The sequence below is a fragment of the Cebus imitator genome, unplaced genomic scaffold, assembly GCF_001604975.1.
Source record: "Cebus imitator isolate Cc_AM_T3 unplaced genomic scaffold, Cebus_imitator-1.0 Scaffold373, whole genome shotgun sequence".
NCBI lineage: Eukaryota > Metazoa > Chordata > Mammalia > Primates > Cebidae > Cebus > Cebus imitator.
The window spans coordinates 1,720,333-1,741,939 of NW_016107688.1; the positions used below are offsets into that span (position 1 = coordinate 1,720,333).

The 21,607-nt window shown below is 36.0% G+C and overlaps 2 long non-coding RNA genes across 2 annotated transcripts in view; both read left to right on the plus strand.

Moving 5' to 3' along the window:
- LOC119468062 overlaps positions 1 to 6,547 on the plus strand; it is a 22,500-nt gene extending 15,953 nt beyond the window's left edge. The window contains exon 3 of the long non-coding RNA XR_005196687.1: positions 6,448 to 6,547. This is a non-coding gene — a long non-coding RNA (uncharacterized LOC119468062). The remainder of the gene's footprint in view (positions 1 to 6,447) is intronic.
- Positions 2,136 to 6,014, plus strand: LOC119468063. Its single transcript, XR_005196688.1, has 2 exons — positions 2,136 to 2,187; positions 5,976 to 6,014. It is a non-coding gene; the product is annotated as an uncharacterized LOC119468063 (long non-coding RNA).
- Positions 6,548 to 21,607: the final 15,060 nt, after the last annotated feature.

Sequence of the window (21,607 nt, forward strand, 5' to 3'; positions counted from 1 at the left end):
AAAAAAAAAAAAAGAATTCTTCATGAAAATCACTTCTCTTTGAACACTTTCCACATGCCATCTTGTTTTGAAGCTAAACTTTAATTCTTAGGTTTTATATAGTTAGATATAGAGACCATATTTTTCCCTTAATTTGGATAATTTTTTATCTTTCAAAGGTGAATTCCTTTTCAAGTTGCCTCAGGGATAAGATAGCAAAACAGTCTTTGCTAATGCATTGTCTTTTTTTGGCGGGGGCGGGGGGTGTTTTCCCATGAATCTTTTCAATCTGGTCAGTATTCTCATTTTGTTAATCTGTCATCAGATGATAAATTGCCTTCAAAGAGTAAATGATCCTGAAACTCTATTTTAATGAATAGTCTGAATTTGTAGATAGTTGATACATATTTATTGATTTTATTTTATTTTCATTTGGTTATTGTAGTTAGCCTAGTTTTGATAGCAGCTTATGATTTGCTATATAAAAGTAATCTTGATTTAGTTGTAATCTTGCCTTTCTTTTTCAATAAGCTGCTGGATTTGTTGTAGTTTTTGTCTCTCCATAACCTTAGGCTGGTCCAATTTCTCAACGCAGTTCAAGATAATTTTAAGTAATTGATTGCATCATGAGTTATCAATAAGGACAAGAAACACATGAAATCTTCACAAGTTTGCGATATCCTGGCAGAAAAGCATAATTTGGTGGCAAACGGAAAATTCCAATGAGTTGCTTTAGATACTATGTCTTAACTGTGCCAGGTTTCCAGACCAAAATTACATTCTTGGTCTTCACATCAGTATGCTAAGCTGAAAAGTCAGTGAGTGTTTCCATTTGTGATTCACTTATTTGGTGAGTAAGAGCATCTTAACTAACCCTTATCAGTTGTATCCAACAATATATGCTAGATATCAGCCAAAGGGATCACCAAGGTTGATTTTTTTTTTGCATTCCAAATACTGGCATTCCATCTATTTCACATTGTCACTCATTCATCAGCTAGCCTCAGACTAGCAGATAAAAAAGTGGTGGAAACATCCCTGGAGTCTTGCAGATTTGGCTCTGGTTTTGATGGAAAATTATTCTGCGGATTCGCACATTTATTGACCTCAATACCAGTGAGGTCAACATGACAATATAGTGTGTTTTGATTTGGTCCAATTCAAGAATTGCTCATTCATTTGTTGCTTATATTTATGTAAATAAAGCAGGAGGCTTTCATCTTCCAATTACAACACGTTACTGAATTAACGTGATTAAAGATGAAGCTGGACTAACGTTAACAGGGTCTTTGTTTCTGTCATAAAGTGCAAAAGAAACAATTATGTAGAATTAATATATTCTTAAGGAGGAGAATATGCATTTCAGCGTCAGCTGTTATAACCCCCACCATTTTTTCTTGTTCAAGTCAATTTCATGCTGAAATACCTTGACATATTTTCTTTATTCCTGGCTTTTTCCCACCCCCATTCTATGCCTGTATCTTGAAATTATATTATATGGTAAATTTTTCTATAAATGGAAATACGATATCTTTGACATGAACAAGGTTGGCAAGAATTTAGCATCAGAATAGTTTTGAACAGGAATATCTGTTATTTTTCTCAAAATGTTTTCAGCTATCTATTTTTCTTAACACAATAATAAAAAAGACAGTGTGTGAAGTAGGAATTACGAGTTCATACATTTGGCAACTGAACCGCTTTTTCGTAAGTCATTGCTTTGTTGTCTAAGCTTGAAATCACTTTTTGGAACCAATAATACAGAAGACACACAGCTATGACCCAAAAGATATTTTTTTTCCCTTCTTAATGGGGGAGGGGAAAATTAAATTTAGGAATGTGAGGGATTTTATACTTCTTGCTTAAATTTATGTAATAGAACAGGTCTGGCCACTGAAATATAAGAAATCATACATGTTACATTTATAATTGGTTTGAAATCTTGCTTTTTATTATGGCTTGATACAGAAATCATTTTACTGTAACATTGCAATAACAAAGGGCATTTGATATCTGTTTCACTTCATCACTGATCCATTCAGTATAAAAATAAATTGAGGAGTGCATTCTGTAGGACAGAATTTATGGAAAATACAGTATGGTAGATATTGTGGTCTATTTCTTAAAATTATCTAACTACACCAACACTGTGAGACATTTACTGTGGGGACAAGAGAGTCATTTGTAAGCACTCCCTTTGGCTGCCAGGTAAGGAATATCCAAGAACTGACAGCAGCATAGCATTTAAGGGCATCAATCTCGTACAAAAAATGAATATAGAAGAGATGGAATCACTGGGTATTGAGCAGCAGGGAAGGAAATGATTTGTGCTGCCTGCTGATATATAAAGGTATATTATGCACAGTAAGAACAGCTTAGTTCCCTGGACTACGTGGCTAACTCACTCTAGAACTGAAGGTACATAATATTCAGGATAAGTTTATCTTTTAGCATGGCCTGGGCAATTATTTGGTATTGATTTTGTGAAAGTTTTGTCTTATATATCAACATTTGTTGGCAAACTTTGCAACATAATCCAATCGAATCAGCGCAGAGATGAGTGTAGGTAGAGATAAACCCTCTGCTGGCGAGTCCTTTGCATGGTGGGTAGGTAGCCCTTCCACATTAAGAAAGCTCTTGCAACTGTGCCATCTCGTCAGGGGAATTGTAATCTTGGGGAATCCCTGTGCCTGATTGCCGCTCTCCTCCCAATTGTGCACTTTTGACCTCTGTATTGATTCTGTTCTCTCATCAAAAGCGCTGATGTAATTCCATGTGCTGGGATCATGCAGTGATTTGCATTTAGGAGCTGCAACTGTGCGCTGACCCCAAACCATTTCATCAGAATGAAAGTAGACCAAATGGCAGATGCGTTTCCCCATATTAAAGTCTATTGTGCCATTTGGTATGTTTCTTTATTGTATATAGAAAAAGGACATACACCACCCAATCTGGATTTTGATTTAATTCCAAACAGGAATTGAGAAGTTTTTAAAAATGTAACAGGGATTAGAAAGGATTTTATTGAATTCTACATTTAGTGCAATAAATAGCATTCCTAGTTGTTAAAGCTTAATACAAAATGATAAAAGTATCTGAATATATTTTCAGAATTTCCAGCACATTAAAAATTGTTTTATTATTTTTTCAGTGTCTTTTGTTACTAATGTGTATCAATCAAGATGTCTATTCATTGACTGACTACCGAAATACAGTAACTAGAAATGCCAGTTAATAATTCTCTGAAGAAAATAGTAGATATGTCATTAACAGATTTAATCTGATCAAAATATTGACCATTATTTTGTTTGTTTCTCCTCTCCCTCTTCTTCCTCCTTTTCTTCCTTCTTTTGCAAGTAGGGTAGAAATTGGGAGGAAACAACTGTTCAAACACAGGCACCTAAAGAAAACTTCATTGAAAATTGATGTAAATTTACAATGATCTGCATTATATTCTGCTTTTCTATTATCTCTTTAGGTACTATTCATTCTTATTAATACTTATTAATTTCAAACAACATGTGCTTACTGAGCATTTAAATATAGCTGCTAGAAATTTGGTGATGAGCAAAACAGACATGATCTTTCATGGAACTGGAGTCTAGATGGAGAGACCGTCAAGAAATAACTACACAAAGAAATATGAGTATAACAAGAAGAGAACAGATCATATTAATAACTGACAATAGAAATTATTCTATGAATGGAATCATAATTATTTGGAAAAATACTGAAAAGAAATTTGGGGGGATGTGGGAATGGAGACACTCAAGGTGCTGAGTATGGGTGAATCCATTCATTGAAAACCAAAAAAGGGATTCACTAACTGTCCTATATAGAAAGAAGGAGAAGGGTGGCAGAAAAAAAAAATAAAGTGGGGACTCTGTGATTCTTCAAAATTAGGAAGACATAGGTAGGGTGCATCTTCTATGGAGAAACTAGAGCAGAGTTACCTTTTGTGCCAAGGTCAGTGGGAGATTAAAGCAAGATGTCACAGGGGAACTGGCAGGCTGTGATGTTTGTTTGATCTGGGATTAGTATAAAGTATGAGGAATATTTGGGATTCTCATAGGCTGGAAATTTGTAGGCTCAATCCAGTAGTTCATAAATCTTTTTTTTTAGAGTCTTCAATAAGTACTGTAAAGATAAATTGCAAGAAGTATAACAGGGTTCCAGTTTAGATTGAGGTGGGAAGTGATGTCAGACAATACGTCTTCATTTTATTTTATTTTTTTATCTTGAGGGTACTTGATTTCATTTTTAAAAGGTATTGAATATTTCTATGAGGAAATAGTTACAAAAATGTCTGAGTTTACAAAGTGTTAAATTAGGAAATATTGATAATAATTTATATTGCATAGTATAGTTTTAGTTTACAATGCACTTTCATGTGAATTGCCTTAATAAATCCTCAAAGCAATCCGGTGAAAAAGGTGTCATTCTCATAGTAAAGACGAGCCCATTGACAGTGGCTTGCTAAAGGCTAATATGCAGTAAGTGGGAAAAGCAGACCTTGAATCCAGACCTTCTCACTCTAAGTTATGTCCTTTCCATTAACTTTGTAAAATAGTGCTTGAAGTTGTGAAAGCATTCACCAATGTTTTTTAGTCATATATCCCAATAAATATAATATAAAATTGCTCAGTTGTTTAAAAAATCATATTTTATTGAAATTTCTAGGATGTATGTGTTGAATACATTGAGATTTACTTTTAGAGGCTGTGTACCATTGTTGCTAGAGGATTGAAAAGTGTTTCACAGAGCCTGCTCAGAAGTTTCTCCTTGGCCTGGAAGTGGTAAGAGATGAGATGAATCTTTTTTTTTTTTTCCCATTTATTTATTTTATTGCATTTTAGGTTTTGGGGTACATGTGAAGAACATGCAAAATTGTTGCTTAGGTACACACATGGCAGTGTGATTTGCTGCCTTCCTCCCCATCACCTACATCTGGCATCTCTCCCCTTGCTATCTCTCCCCAGCTCCCCACCCCCCACCGTCCCTCCCCTATTTCCCCCCAACTGATGAATCTTTATAGGGGGAAAAAACAGTATCAGAATTTCTCCTTTTAGAAGCCAGGCTACAAATAGTACAAGTATTCTAGGGAGAGGGGAAAATAGCCCCACCCCTGAGATAGGCTTCTACAGAAAAATACTGGGATGTAATCAAATAATCTCCATGTTTTTGACTTTTGTCTTGGGGGAGGTTGGTTTAGGAAGCCTATGACTAACTCCTATCTCTTCCGTTATATTCCTGTTATTAATATTTTATGTCATGGACTGAATTCTATGAATCACAATTGACAGTATGATTGTCCTTATTAATCATTATTAAAATCAATAATTACAGATAACTGAGTGGACTGTCCTGTATATAACCAGAGGATGCTGGTTACCCAGGTTTATGATATGTGCATTACTCATTTATTATCTATGGTTTAGTTTGGGGACAAGTCATCACATTTGTATTCTAAAGCCCAAGGTTTAAAATTCAGCTTTGCTACTTTAGCAGACATCTGACCCTGGGTAGGTTATTTAACTTATCTAGGCTTCAGGCTCAACATCAATAAAATGGTATGAATGACCCTTAACTCATAAAGTACTTGCTGGGATGAAATTAGATTGCATATATAAAAGAAGCCAGTGCAGGCCTTTATGCCTTTGTTTTATTCATTTGGGAGATGAACAGATCAAATTAAAAGTGATCTCAGTGTGGCCAGGGAGTAGTACAGATAGGGGTAAAGAATGTTATTAGTCATTCCTGTTAGTATCTAGATATTTGGACCCAGATCCTGGAATAAAGGTCTCCTGCATATGGGTGTAGTGGTCTTTTCCTGGTTTATGAACTTACATTTTGCCACTTGATTATATTCTCTTTTGCAGGAGTTAAAAGTTTTGATCAGAGGGGAAAGGTAGAGCTTATCATTTTAGGTCCCAGGCCAACTTAATTGATCTTAATGCTGCGTGCCCCTAACTTTCTTATTTATTAAATCCACCCAGAGTTTTCTTCAGAAAATCAAAGTCCAACTTTGCATTGAGGTAATGGAGTGTCTTGAAACTGTTTTATCATGGTGGGAACAACTTGTAAGGAAAAGTGTTTTCTTTTATTCAGAAGTCAGGATTTAACCGCTTTTCACTGAGAGTTCCTACAGGATGCTTTGAAACTTACTCATGCTGTATGTAAACTAGATATATTTATTCATTATTTCCAGTGACAATAACTGGGAAAAGTTAAATGGCATTCCACCTCATACTGCTTCATCTCAAATCTTGGTTGTAGCTGCTAACATTAGCTATGGATTATGAGTAGTTTGGGTATTGGAATCAAGAACTTTTAGGCCAGGAATGGTAGACTGTTTGAGTGTGCATGATCTTAATTTTACTATCTTTGTATTGACTCACTTGTTTTGTTTTCAGTTTAGAAGTCCCTTGTATACTGATTGTCATCTGTCTTGCTTACATTCATTTACAGAAAAGAGAAAATTATCTTAAAATTATTTTGTACATTGAAAAACAATACCTTTGACAACCAGATGTTTGATGAATACATTTTGATGTTACAGCCAAGAGGTAAGGGCTGTGTCTATTGAAACGAGTTCATTCTGGGACTAGCTATATGTCAGCATTTCATGCATCAATTCTTACCAGGATGAAGTACAAAAGAATAGAAGATGTAGTAAAGATTGCAGCTTTTCTCCAAGATTAAAATCTTTCAGATAATTTTTTTAATGAGAAAAAACATTAGGAAGCAAATTCAGCATATAAAATGACACATGGTTTTTGCAGCATGTGATCTGCATTAGTTCATGGTGTCAAAACTTTATTTGCTTTTATGTGTTGTGAACTTGCACGTGTGTGAAGGGTCTGGAGGTTGTGATTAATTTTCAGGATGAAAAACATAAGTATGCAAGTTTAATGTAAGACAATAGTATTTTTTCTGCCCTTCAATAATGATAGGCTTTGCTTTTGATAACCTAAATTATTGATACTATTTAGTATTTACAACGCATATTTAAAAAACTCCTCCGGGGCATCTGAATCATCTCTTTGGTTAGAGTAGTCAGACAGGATGCTTACGCTATATTGCAGCAGGATTTCCATGTCACAGGTGTGGGAAATGAGGTCCACAGGCAGTGAGAGGATAGTGGCATTATGGGAGCCAAAAGGGTAACTGTTGAGGACTCCCCTGCTGGCCCGCCCTCCCCCCCAGTAAAAGTCCCAAGCATAGTTGGGAGAGCTAGCAGTTAGAAATGAGGACATCAACTTGTCCTGCTCTTATTTTACTTGGAGTCCTTTTAAGGGTTTGAACTCAACTTAGGGAACCATGAACATCTGGTTCTTATTTCCAAGTAATTGAAACAGTCTTACTTGGTGCTCACCTGAGTGGAGGTTAACAATCACTAATTCAACTACTCATGTTTTTGTTTTCCCCTGTATTTTTCAAGTGACTCAATACGAAGGATCTATTAAATAGAGATATTCTGACCATATCTGAATGTTACCAACAAGCACCTTTTTCAAGTTAACTAAGCAAATTCACACAGCTTTTATCTCTATCCTAGGTTGCCTTTTTGGATATATTCATAAAGGTGGTTTCCCTATAGGTTGGTTTTTGCTACAATAGTGTATAAAGAAGCTGAACATTTCAACTTTTCCATAATGACAGATGATGCATCTGATTGTTTGCTGATGGTGATTTGGAATATTGATGTTTTAGAAAAATAACTGCATCAAACAGGCAATCTGCACAGTTCAAAAACTACACAAAGGGCATTGATATAAATAAAGTGTCGACCGGGTGCTGCAGTTTTGTGCAGAATCATTTTCAAATTTTCCTTTTTGAATTATTAAATAGACCATGTCAGAACAACTCTGATTATTATCCAATCCATATGCTTCAACATCAACCTTTTATGTAATATCAAGCAACTGCAGTGTTCAATTGGACCAATCATGAATGTGCCCTCATTCTGAAGATTATTCAAGCACTTCACCACACTGCAGCATCTTATGCAGATATGCAAACACCTGCTGCACTGCTTACAGGGGAGGTCACAGCACTATCTGCCTTTAGGAATGTGTGCAGGGTGTGACAATATATTTAATTCCTTATCATGAAATTTAAGCATACGCCCTCTTTTTGCAATGGTAAGCCTGTTTAGGTATGTGAGATACAGCATCATAATCCAGCTACACCTCTACACAGCAGAATTCTGTACCTGACCTATACTGTAAATAAAATGTGGCACTGCATATTTCAAAAAAAACCATTTTATAAAAAACAAAGTGCCGTCTTCTGTTCTTTAACAACTATCATGTGTGCTGGTAATGGAGATTCTGATATGCAGGCATGTAGCCACGTATAATTTATAAAATGTGATAAAATGATAATCTCTCACCTACACTAATACACAGTTTATCTAGATAAATAACTCTTTGAATGAATACTGCAGATGCCTTTAGGGTTTTAGGCATTTAATTAAAGTGGAACAGAAATATTAGCTGTCAGCTTTGGGATTTTTGCATCCTCTCTTGAAAAGAATATTTTTTAGTCTGAGAGCACATTTGTGACATTCACTAGAAATAAATATGAGATGGTATTTTCTAGACCTTATGAAAAGAAGGCTAAAAATGTATAGTATAGAAATCTTAAGATGAAACTGTTCCCTGTTCTCCAGAGCAGCTTCCTCCAAGAGACTGGGATTGAGAGCAGAATTCAGGGGGCCTCTGTAATAATTGCCAGTGATGGGAGATAGCACCTTTCCCCAGCACTTTTGCCATTGCACTGGTGTATCACCATCACTCACAAAGACTGCTGAAGCAGAAGGCTTTCTTCTTGTTTCCTGCATGTGATTTTGACATTGGACACAGGGAGGCAGGGCAAAGCAATGGCAGAGATCAAGCATGGGGAGAACCACCCAAGGCCTGGAGTATACTGCCTTCCAGAATGCTGAGATTGCAGGAGGCTTTCTAGCTGCCTACTTAACCCTAAAAATACATCTGCAGTGGGAGAAATATAGTCAGCCATGATGCCTTTTAATTTTTCTACTGTCTGCTTAAAACTAACTTGGGTTTTTTTGAGCCAATATTTCTAGAAAACATTTATATTTATGTCATAAACTGCCTCTTTAAAAACTCAGATTACACACTATATATCTCTTGTATTTCTTTTATTTTTTCTCTATTTTATAGGATTTGGAATACAAAAAAAGAAAAAACAAAACCTCCAAAACCTTATATTGTAAACAGTGATATCCTACTGTTGAACAAACTAATCTGGATATTTGTCTATAATTTTGATAGTACACGACATGCTGACAAAGCATAAAATTATTACTTTAAATGAAAGTGGTATGCTTCTTTTTTCTTACATAACAAACTTAATGGTCATATAACATGATTTGAAGCCTCTATTGCATGTGTGTAGATTTTTAGCACTCTTGAGAGAGATAAGAAATGGTGTAAAAACTGGGGGAAAAAATAATGAGTAAGAAGTTATATTTAAAAAATCCTTTTTACTTTTGTTTGGAAAATCATTTTTCTCTGTGATTTCACTTTTGGATCTGGAAAATGGGCTATTTCCTAGTAGGAAAATGATTGTGATGGGACCTAATTGGTATTGTCTGTGAAATAATTTCCTAGGTTTGGAACAAAGATGCTACTCAAATGAGGAAACATGAAATTATGTGTTGATAGATAACAAACTAAAGGCAGTAGATCAGAGTGTGTGTGTGTGTGTGTGTGTGTGTGATGGTGGCTCTTATTTCTCATCATACCTGGAGACTCATACACCAGTTATAATCAAAGTCAAAATAACTTTATAATTTTAGCTGGTAAATTAGGTGGTCTGTTGTTAATAATCCAAGTTAATAAGCATATTGTTTGTTTGCTTTTTCCTTCAGCCATCAATATTGACAAGCACTAGCCTGAAAAGGTATATTTCAACATTTCAAAATCATTGTCATGGAGAACAGAAAGGGGAGGGCAGAATCTATTCTATATATTTTCCTCTTGGGCAATGGAAATAAGCTCTCATGATTCCATAGTCTTTTAGCCTTCCTCCCCTCCCCCTTTCATTTGATCACATTATTCACACAAAGAACCAATGAGCCATTGTGCCATTACCTTAAAATCCTATATTAATGAGACAGCTACTGTTTTTAATCATTTGAGTTAAGCCTTGAATGTTCTGTTTGCTAATATCATGCATCCATTTAATATGAGAACAAGTATTTTATTTTTTTTTGGCAAATAGTGAATAAAATATGAAATTTTCTCTGTAAAATTGTCAAACATTCTGAAGAAAGCATCTTATTCTTTTTTTTTTTTTTTTAAAGCATCTTATTCTTAAGGAGTTGATCTTATCTGTAAAAACATGGGCTAAAAAACATGCGTCCCAGAGAGGCACCTAGGGAGATAAGGACCCTGGCACTGTTTTATCTTGCAAAATTTTGGGGTAGAAATAAAGCACGTACAAATACTGTGGTAAGCTCATTCCCATCACTTAACAAAAATTGAAAGCACATAAGATGGCACATAAGTGGTACCTAAATACTCAGCATCTTCTGGAGATATAATTATGTAAATAAAAGAAAGGATTTTTTTGTTTTTGCTTAATCTTTCATTATGGTAAATTTGCTTTCATTTATTAAAATGGCTTAAAAACCACTTTAAATGAAGTTTACATAGCAACATAATTTAACCTTTTTTTTTTCTTTTTAGCTAGTAACTATTTTCTAACTTAAGCCATGACATCCAAGCCACCTGGATTCCACAGATGTCAATAGTACATGAATTAGAAAAATATCTCACGTTTTAAAATTCCTGTGTAAAAGGGCAGTAGCGTATTCAACCTTTTGAAAGTTGCCATGCAAATTACCTGTGAACTATTATTTTTTCTTTTATTTTTCTTGTTTCATGAAAAATCTAGTATTTCTTGGGATGCTATTCAAGAAGTTGAAATTATTGAATGCTGAATGCTTATAACAATTGCATAGCATAAATAAGCTGTAAAATATTAATTTTAGAGCAGAAGGGAAGTTGTTTTAAAAATGCAGTTTGGTCCTGTTTCAATACCAAATCATACTCACAAGTGACTTTCAAGAACAAACTTTAGTAAAATTAGAAGGAATTTACATAAAGAGAGATTTATTGTATTGGCATCACTGAAGACACACTTTAAAAGCAAACTTAAGGGCACAGAGAATTTCCCTTGACTTGGGTTTCTCAAATCTCAGGAGCTATTTAATCTTTGATCTAAGATTGTTTTCAGTATTCATGGAGAAGCCACTGCATTGGCATTTTTAAGAATTTTGGGTCCATCTAAAGCTAAATCTCCATATTTGGGTGAAATGGCAATGTGATTTCACTTTGCAGATAAAGACAGTAAAGTTTTAATCCACCCTAGATGACAGGGAACATAGAACCAGTAGGCTACTTGGGAACATTAGGTTCTCAGCGCAGCTCTTCACTTTAAACATTTGGCTAATCTCCCCAGTTTATCTAAGCTGGAACATATACGGCTCCCCCCTCTCCTGACTGTTGACTTGCCATTTTATCCACATACAGATGCCTTCTTACTTGAAACCCTTCAGTAGACTTCTTTGTCTTATCATAATGATGATTTCTCCACAATCAGTCAACCAAGCATTTGCTCCTCTTAAGTAGCCAGGGATGCCCAAGCCACAAAATTTTGCCAAACCCATCTGATGTATTCTTCAACAGAAGCAATGGAAGCAAATGTATCTTTCCCAAAGTAGTTATTAGACACCTTATTTTAGTTACTGATTTTTTTTTTCTTTTTTAGCAACAGAATCTAAGCAGCCTGATTGGAATTTCAAATGATCGTCACACTGAATGTGAAAGTCTGTCTTACACAGAATGTAACATTTTTCTTACATTTTAACCAAGGAGAAGCAAGGAGAAGGTCCTTTTTATCTTTTCTCTAGCCAAATGCATGTTCAATATTATTAATTCAAACAGAAAGAAGAAGATCCCCAAATTCTAACTATTTAATAAGATTTTTTAGTCTTTTATAAGGTTATCAAATGCTTCCTCTCTCAATATTAAAGACACAAAAATTCCTCACTTTCTGATTTTTTTTTTCTTAAAGAATATGACATCTGTGTTAGCACTGGCCAAAGCACATAGAAGCCATTTTGTTTAAAAAAACAAGGCATTGCACCCATTTCGTTCATTTACTTATCTCTCTATTCATTTGTTTTTAAGAAAGAAAACAAGTTCGCATTATTGCTTGATTCCTGTTGCCTGTTTGCTTACCCTAAATTTTCCTTTCTTCACACACGAAGAAGCAAACACTGTCCCTGTCAAATGATAAATGAGTCAGAATTGATGACGTGCGTGTTTGTCAACATAAGCAAGATCAAATGATTGCTCAGCAGGAAGAAGCCACGGGAAATCCAATGATTTTTTACTAATTAGCAAAATAATAATAATGTCTCCCTAATGATTATCTTGTACTAGGTTGTGGCCTTTTATCAGACAGATATTCTGCTGGTGCAAACTTGTGTTCTGAAGATAGGCTAGTGATTTCACTTGAAACCTTGAAGGTGGACCATTTCTGAGAAATCTTTTAAAGATTCCTGTTCTCTTGTCACTTGAGTAATTGAGGCTGAGAACTCAGCCATATTGTTTTGTTTTCCATTTTAACATAGCCAATGTGTGCTTTTAAGTCACATTTTATAAGAAAAAGCAATTCATTAATTTCTAGATCATTTAAAGTTCAAGTTCATCCTGTCCTTTCAGGGAATTTTATAAGAGGTATTCACGATGGGTAACTTGATTGACAATAACAATACAAACCAGAATTATTTTCCGCATGCTACACAAGTTACATTGTTAATTACCATACGCTGCCAGATTTTTATTAATCTTTTATAAGACTTTAAGAGGTAGGCCTAAATTCTCAGTCCTGGAAAATGTTGCTGTTGCTAGCATTTTCTGTGAAGTTCAGTAGTCAACAACATTTATGGGAAACACAGGGAAGATAGGAGCATCTCTCAGGTCACAGGGTTTGTGCTGAGCTCTGTGGATTCTCTGGCCTGGGATATATTCACAGGATTCCTGGCTCAGGACAAAGCTACATATTTCTCACTTTTCTGTGTGCCAGATTTACACCTTAAAAATAGAGATTAAGGACGAGCGAGCTTGGAACCAAGGGAAGACTATATGGGGAACTTAGCTTGTCATGTGGCTCTGGCTTGGGCATTGTTGATTTGGGCATTAAAACTGCTTGAATTGTCTTAAATCTCACCAAGAGAGCTGGTAAAATGTGCAAATGATCAGAGGCAAAAAAGTATCACATTAAAACAAAAAGCAGATGCGATCTCATTATTTGAAGTTATTATTTCTTCAGACTAGCTAACTACTTATATTTTTGTTTTGCTCTTTAATATAATATAAATTGACATTGTGATCCTTTAGCTGATGTACAGATTGCAATACCAACCACAAAAACAAATCTGTTTTCCCTCTTCATATCCAAATCAGAAGCTCTGCTGTTGGGTGAGTATTGCTTGTGCTTACAGCACTAGACACAAGGACTCCTTATTATATTTTTTCACTTTTGTTTTTTGGCACCTTAAGCCATTCCAGGAAGTTCCCACAGCACCCCTCTCTCAACCAAGGTCACTCTGCAGCCTCTTCCCCAGGAACAGTGATTTCTATGATAGTAACTGGAGAAAAGCCATAGTAGCATATTTCCTTTGTCTAACCCAGGAAAGACGACTAATAGGGAGACACAGGGACTGAGGAGATGGCAGGGAAATGGGGACATGGTAATGAGGGGAGGAAAAGGGGGAGGGGGCAGGAAAAAGACAAGAGCAGTGCTGATGATATGCTGGGGCGGGGTCAGAGGGTGAGAGGACAGAGATTACTTTAATGAGCCACATGGCTGCCACCACCAAACAGATGCTCGGATTTCTCTTAAGTCTCCATCAACCTCAATGAATTTTTACATGGCTCTCTAGTTCTGCACTGTCCAAAACAGTAGCACTAGCCATATGCATCTAGTCCAAATTGATACATTCTTTAAGGGTAGAATACACACTGAATTTCAAGGATGTAGTGTTAAAAAGTATTTTTTAAACAGAAAATATCTCAATAATTTTAATATCAATTATATGTTGAAACAATACGATCTTGCATATATAGTCTTAAAATAGTTGGTTAAAATTATTTTTACTTTGACAAAATGGCTCCTAGAAAATTAAAAGTTACATAAATGACTGACCATAATAACCACATTTTCTAGTTTCTGTATCTGATTCTTTAGCATCTTGAAGGCTCAGTGACCTTGAGGGCCCTGCCCCTCCCAGGACTAGCCAATTCCTACAGTAAAGGATTCACTTCCAAGACATTTTTCACATGCATAGCAATCAATCCACTGTAGCCACAGCCATCTCTTTATTGGGCTCTTACACTCTGGGCCTCTATCCCTCTGTCCTAATCATCCCAGGGGCAGGTACTAGAAAGCTAGTGACAGTCCCTGTGGCCCAGAACCTGCTATAATTATTCAGACTAGTCAGTTCCGAGCCTCTTACTCTGCCTCACTGCAGAGTAAGTAAGTAACTTTCCTGCAGAAACCACAGTAAAGGTTCTTGCTCACACTTTCCCTTTGCTCCCCCCTCCTCTGACTAGCCCACTCTTACCCACATAGCCTCTCCTTGTGGGATCTCTGAGTATAATAAGCTATCTTTTCAATGACAGTTGTCTGCTGATCTGTTGGCTTTACTGTGCTTGAATAATAATTTTAAAAACCTTACATTTAAAAACACTTGCATCCTATACCTGTGGGACAATATTGCTTTAGAGACCTATTTCTCTAAATGGGATCCACTGACTGCCTGTAGTGGAATCATCTAAAGAATTAAATATCAGCTGGGTATGGTGGCTCACACCTATAATCCCGCAAATTTGGGAGACTGAGGCAGGTGGATCACGATGTCAGGAGATCAAGACTATCATGGCTAACACAGTGAAACCTCGTCTCTAAATCCAAACCCTGTAATAACAATAATAGCAAAAATCATTTTAAAAAATGATTTACTCTGGCTTGAGAAGCCCCTTTCTTATCTCTTTATTATTATCAAAAGAAAAAATTTTAACACTAGCATTTATTGAGTGTTCACTATGGACCAGGCATCATTAAGTGTTTTTATACATTATTTTATTTAATCTTCATGGCAATCAGTAAGAAATATGCAAGAAAAGTAACTTGCTCATAGTCACACAGCTTGCTAGTATTGGAGCATGCATCTATTTTTGAATGATACATGATTTATGTATTTACACCATTAGACACAATAAAGGTTCAGGCAGATAATAAAATGTATGTGTACAAAAAAGGATGATAATAAACAGATACACATACGTGTGCCAGCAGGCCAAGAGGATGGCCGAATATTAGAGCTCCTTCTGTTTTGTGTGTCCACCTCCTTCACCAGAGGTAGCCTAGTCTGACTTCTGTGGTTATTACCTCGGGCTTTTCCTCATACTTCTACCACTCATGGACATGTCTCTACATGGTATTTTACGTAGTTTTGCCTGCTCTTGGACTTAAGACAAAGGAGCTCACACCACATGCATTTCTCTGGGTTGCTTCTTTGGCTCTAAGCTCAACGATGAGATCCATCTTCACTGATGGCTGAAGATGGAGGCCACTCATTTTTACTGCTGCACTGAATTCTATTGTAGGAATACTTTTTTGGCTGACATTTTTCTGTTTGATCTTTGGGTTCTTTTAGGTTTTCTACTCTAAGAATAATGCTCTTAAAAACAACGTGTTGTTTTCTTCTATCCCTGAACATTTTAAAATGATAGGTGTTCCTTCTTATTTTAAAACATTAGTTCATTAAATTTAACTAATATTTTCAATAAATATTAGACATATGAAAAAGTTGCAAAAATTATGCAGCGTGTCCTTGCATACTTCTCACCTTGCTTCTCCTTATGTTAACATGTTATACAATCATAGGACAACAAATGAAGGCTAGGAAGTGAACATTTGCTCATAGCATTCACTAATCTGCAGACCTCTTTGATTTTCTTGTCTCCTTCCTTCCTTCCTTCCTTCCTTCCTTCCTTCCTTCCCTCCCTCCCTCTCAATTCTTTCTTTCTTTCTTTCTTTCTTTCTTTCTTTCTTTCTTTCTTTCCCTCCCTCCCTCCCTCCCTCCCTTCCTTCCTTCCTTCCTTCCTTCCTTCCTTCCTTCCTTTCTTTCCTTTTTTCTCTTTTCTTTTCACCAGTATACTCTTTTTCTGTTCCAGGATCTTATCTAGGGGTCCATATTGCCTTTATTTTCATTTTTGGAGGTATACTTTGACTTAGAAAATTATAACAGTAGTGTTTCAGCGAGATTGATTTTTAAGACAGCATGTAAAATAGATTTCAGGACAGAGAGCTAAAAGCAGAACTATCAAGTGACTCTTGCTATATTACAATTGCTTAAGGCAAAGAGGGAAAGAGCTATGGTGGTAAGAGGCCAACGGTGAATATATGCCTCTATATAGCACAGACTGTATTGCAATCATGTGCTAATCTGTCTCCCATAGAAACCAACAAGTTCCTTGAAGGCAGGGACCACTAAAGCTAATTTATCTTAGCATCTCCTTCAGGTACTTGGAAGAGTGACTGACTATAGAAGTTATTTAGTGAAGATTTGTAAAACAAATTAGCATGAGTGAAAAAGGCAAGTTAAATGGGAAGCTGAGACCCACAGAAAAAAATAAGCAAAGGCAAAGAGAGAAAAGGGAGAACAAAAATAGAAAAAAAGGGAGGGACCTCACCAGCTGGTGGGTTGGTGGAGACAAACCCAGAAGAAAGCACATTCGTAGGAGACACAGACACAAAGCGAAAAGTATAAGATTTAGAGGCTTAAACAGCTGAGGCAGCAGCAGTTCCTCACTGCATTGCTCACTTAGATCCTGAACATTACCACCAATCACGTCCCTTTAAAACCTTGCAGAATTTATTCATGGCTGTTCATAGCTCTCAGATCTTTCTTTATCATTTACTCTCTCATCTCATGCCTCTCTCACAGATTACTGCAAAGAATAGTGTCTCCCTGCAGCAGTGATTGAAAATCACATGGTGCCTGTGATTCACTGGCTACTTGTCACACTCTGCTCTCCACTCACTTCCTGCCTCAGGGCCTTTGCACTTACCAGTCTCCATTTCTGAGATTCTCAGCTCCCAGGTTTTCATAGCGTTGACTTCCTCTCATCCTTGAAGTTTTAGCCCCATTCACTCTACCTATTAGCTTATTAGGTTGTTTTATTGTCTTCAAAGTGCTCAGGGCTCTGTAGGTTTATCTGGCTTGTTTCTTTACTTATTTCCTTTTTATTTGTTTTCACCCACCAGCACGTTTAGCTCCATGAGATAAGGAATCCTGTCTGTCTAATTTACCACTGAAACTGTAACACCTAGAAGGGCGTGAAAGGACACAGGGAGGGATGAAAAAATTGCTCTGCACACTGGATTCAATGTAGTCATGGGCCAGACGGAGGTGGAGGTCATGCCATCACTTACAATGTCATTGCTCTAAGTGATTAGAAGGACTCTCAGTACTAATTTTTCTATTTTCCTTTGCTTTCCAAACTGGGCACCTATTCTTTAAGGATAAAAGAACAACCCCTGAACTAAGGTAAAATTTCAAAATAATTTATTATCTTTTTGGAAATTTAATATTTTAATTTAACCACATTTTTTGAATGCCTGCTAAATACTAACTACTGTAGCAGAAATGACAAATAAGGCTGGGTGTGGTGGCTCACTCCTGTAATCCCAGAACTTTGGGAGGCAGAGGAGGGTGGATTGTTTGAGCTCAGGTATTTGAGACAAGCCTGGGAAACATGGTGAAACCCTGCCTCAACAAAAAATACAAAAACTTTAGCCGGGCATCGTGGTGTATGCCTATAGTCCCAGCTACTTAGGAGGCTGAGAAAGGAGGATCACCTGAGCCTGAGTTGAGGCTGTGGTGAGCTGTGATTGCACCACTGCCCTTCATCCTGGGCGATGGAGTGAGACCCTCAAAAAAAAAAAAAAAAGTCAATTGACAAATTTCTGTTTTCTTTTTTAGGCTGTTTCTGTCAAATAGAAATGTTTGATAAGCAAATAACTGGTTACACAGCAATTTACTAAAAGCTGTAATAGAGAGATGCTCTGAGGATTGTGGAAGATTAAATGATGGAACAGAATTACTTTAAGGCAATTTACTACTACCTTCAAATACACAAGTTAGCATTTCTAAATAATGCTCTGAATGTTGATGGCAGATGTTACTAGGGAGATTCAAGAAAGCGTGGGAATATTGGATTAAAGTTAACCAGTTGTGTCTCTAATGCAGGATTTATCAGTGCCTTTAAAACTTGCTAATGTGTGCTGTGAATTTATGTGGGGGGTTTTGGTAAGCCTATTGTCAAAACTTACTTGATCACAATGCTTTTTTTTTTTTTTAATAAAGAGAATCTTATAGAACTAGTTTCTCCTGAGTAGACACTAAGAAATGATAATACAAATTACAGAACTAAAACAAACTGGGATGAAATTTCTTCATAAAACATATAGCTTAGGGCTGATTAAATACTTTTTGATGTTCAGAGGTGAGAATTTTGCTGAAAAAGTCAGGAATGGGATTCAGAGAGCTCTTTATTATTTTCCCATCTCTGTTACTTCCTCTTTCTTTACCCTCCTACAGCTTCTTCAAGGTCCCACTAAAATCTGACACACATGGGAAAGAGTTCATGGTCTAATTGGTGGAAGACTCCTGACATCTCTAATTTTTTTTAATCTACATTGAGGGATGATAAATAACTGAGTTTATCGTAGTAGAAACTAGATCCTAGTCACTAATACTATTCCCTGCAGAAAGGAATTAGGACTCCTCAACAAAATGCTGATTTCGTGGCTGAGGCAGGGGTATACACAAGGTGAGCTGGGAATACCTTGTTGTTCCAGAAAGTGTGAAAATTCTAAAAGAGAGAGAGAGAGGGAGAGAGAGAGAGAGAGAGAGAGAGAATGAGACATATTACACAGACCCAGAAACAGCTTGAAGCGGTTCCCACTGGCCACATCTAAGCAATCTGAGCACCAAGACAATTAGAGTAATAAACTATTGAAAAAATAAGAATTTGTTTTTCACCAAAAATAGAGATAAATAAATAAGTGGGAAAAAAGGGAGATCTCTTACCTACAGTAGAATCCCAAGTGCCTGCTGTTAAATACGGAGGAAGTACTGCAGTTAGAAAATCAATATTTTGCAGCCTCATACTAAGGATTGAATTCAAAAAGAATTATCAATCCAAAGAGAAATGTTGATGAAGAGCAAGATATTTACATGACATTAAAGCGTGTCCCTACAGATTTCTTATAGTTGTAAAAGAAAAAGTAGTACTGTTAGGATAGTAACTCTGTGGTAGGTATATATAGAATATAACAGTTATATATAATTATAGACTTTGCACATAGTTTTTATAATATAACCATATAAATTACATAGTTCTTTATAATTCTATACAATGTAGTTTTTACCTAATAGTAATCACATAATGGTGAAATAGTACAAAACTTGACTATGTGATACAAACTAACATCACCAATGAAGGGTGCGTGACTTCATGGACCTCCAGGTATGAACACTTGAGAAGAACACAACATCACTTATGTATCACTCCAGCCTGGAATCTGTAAACTGAATTTATTCATGAGGAAACATCAGGCAAACCCAAAATGAAGAATATCTCAATGGGTAAAAAGAGACTGTTTTCTTCAAATTTGCCTATTTCATAACAGACAAACAAAGGTGGTGGAAATCCACCTACCTATCTACCTACCTACTTACCTACTCTATCTATCTATCTGTCTATGTATGTATGTATGTATGTATGTATGTATGTATCTATCTATCTATCTATCTATCTATCTTGTCTGTCACACAGAAAATGAAGCATTTGGGTAAAATTTTAATAATATGTGAATCATGTAAAAAGTATACATGTGGTTTTGTACTCCTCTTGTTTTCATTTTAAGTAATGCTGTACCTGGCACATAGTAGAGTTCACAAATGTTATTGTTACAATCAGTATTCAATGGACTAGTTGATTGAAGGAATTTGCAGTTGTACTAGTTCAAAGGAGTTTAGAGGAAATAGGGCTTAAAGACATGAGGCTGAATTAATTGTGTTTCTGAAGTCCATTTCATTGCTATGATTTTTTTTTGATTTTTTAAAAGAACTTTGTTTCTGATTTGAAAACTAAATGATTATATTTTTAATGACCTTTGGTCTAGTGCCATCTGTATTTATTTATTTTTAGAGGAAGGCAACACTATGGTTCAACTGAAGATTGTAGTTGATTTCCAGAAAGGCCTTTAAATTAAAAGACACTGAACATCACATGCTCTTTCCTACCAAATAAGACATGCTATACCTGATTTTCAAATATAGCTAGTAATTCCTATACAAGAATTAGACCACACTGCCTTCTCTAACAGTGGCATCTTTCTAACTTCATATATTTAGCTTACACTGGTATAAAAATTGAGCTGTAAAGCATTTGTTTTGCTTTTATTCTTAATTCTCTCTTAGACCAATTGCATTAATAAACCCAATGTCATCTGCTACTAAATGATGGAATGCAGACCCTCTTCTCGGTCTGGTAAACTTCCTTCATTTCAACCCTGTTTGCCTGTTTGGCTCCTTAGCACCTTTAACAAAACTGACCCCTGAGCTCATCGACTTCAGTTTTTTCTACCGAGATTTCCCAATCCTGCAACTTTCTTTTGCTCCAACATTCTATTTTAGGAATTTTTTGAAATGCTCTTCTGGGGATGGAATGGAAAGAAATCATGCTTCAGAGTCAAGAAGCGTTGTACATAACACAGCATCCTGTTTCTATCACATTCTTGCTGTGTGTGCAACAGGGCAAGCGGCATGGTATTAACATTAGGGGTGAGGTCTCTGAGGGCGGACTGCCAGGATTCAAATCCTGTTTAGTGACCCTCTTTGCTGGGCAAGTAGTTTTACTTCTTTCTGTGTGAGCTTTCTTTTCATATAATGAGGATATTAGAGCTTACCCTATGGAATTGCAGTGAAAGTTAAATGATACAATTATGTCAAATAATTAGAACACTGACTGGCACATTAGCCAGCACCTTTCCAAGTTTTTTTTTTTAATCAAAAATTGAGCATCAAGCCTATTTTATATTTTAAAGTAAGGATTAAATAAGATATTGCAAGTAAAAAATCCAGTCTTATGCCTGGCTCATTAATAGACATTCATTCATTCATTTATTGAAAATGTGTTTATAGACCTCCTGTGCTAGATTTCCTACATTTTAAGGGCTGGACATTCAGAGACATTTCAGACATACTATAGTCTGTGCTCTTCTGATTTATAATAAAAAAATTAGTTACTGTTGTTATAACAGATAAGAACTGAGTATAGGCCTAATCTACAAATCTTAGTCAAATCATGTTTGTTTTTCTTATCTTCCATCCTTACTTCTGAGGATATCTAATTTCCCTTTGATTCAGAGTTTAGAATCCCATTTTCTGTTCCACAAACAGCATTTGAATATATCTAACTCAACGTTGAGCTAATAAGGATAACGCACATTC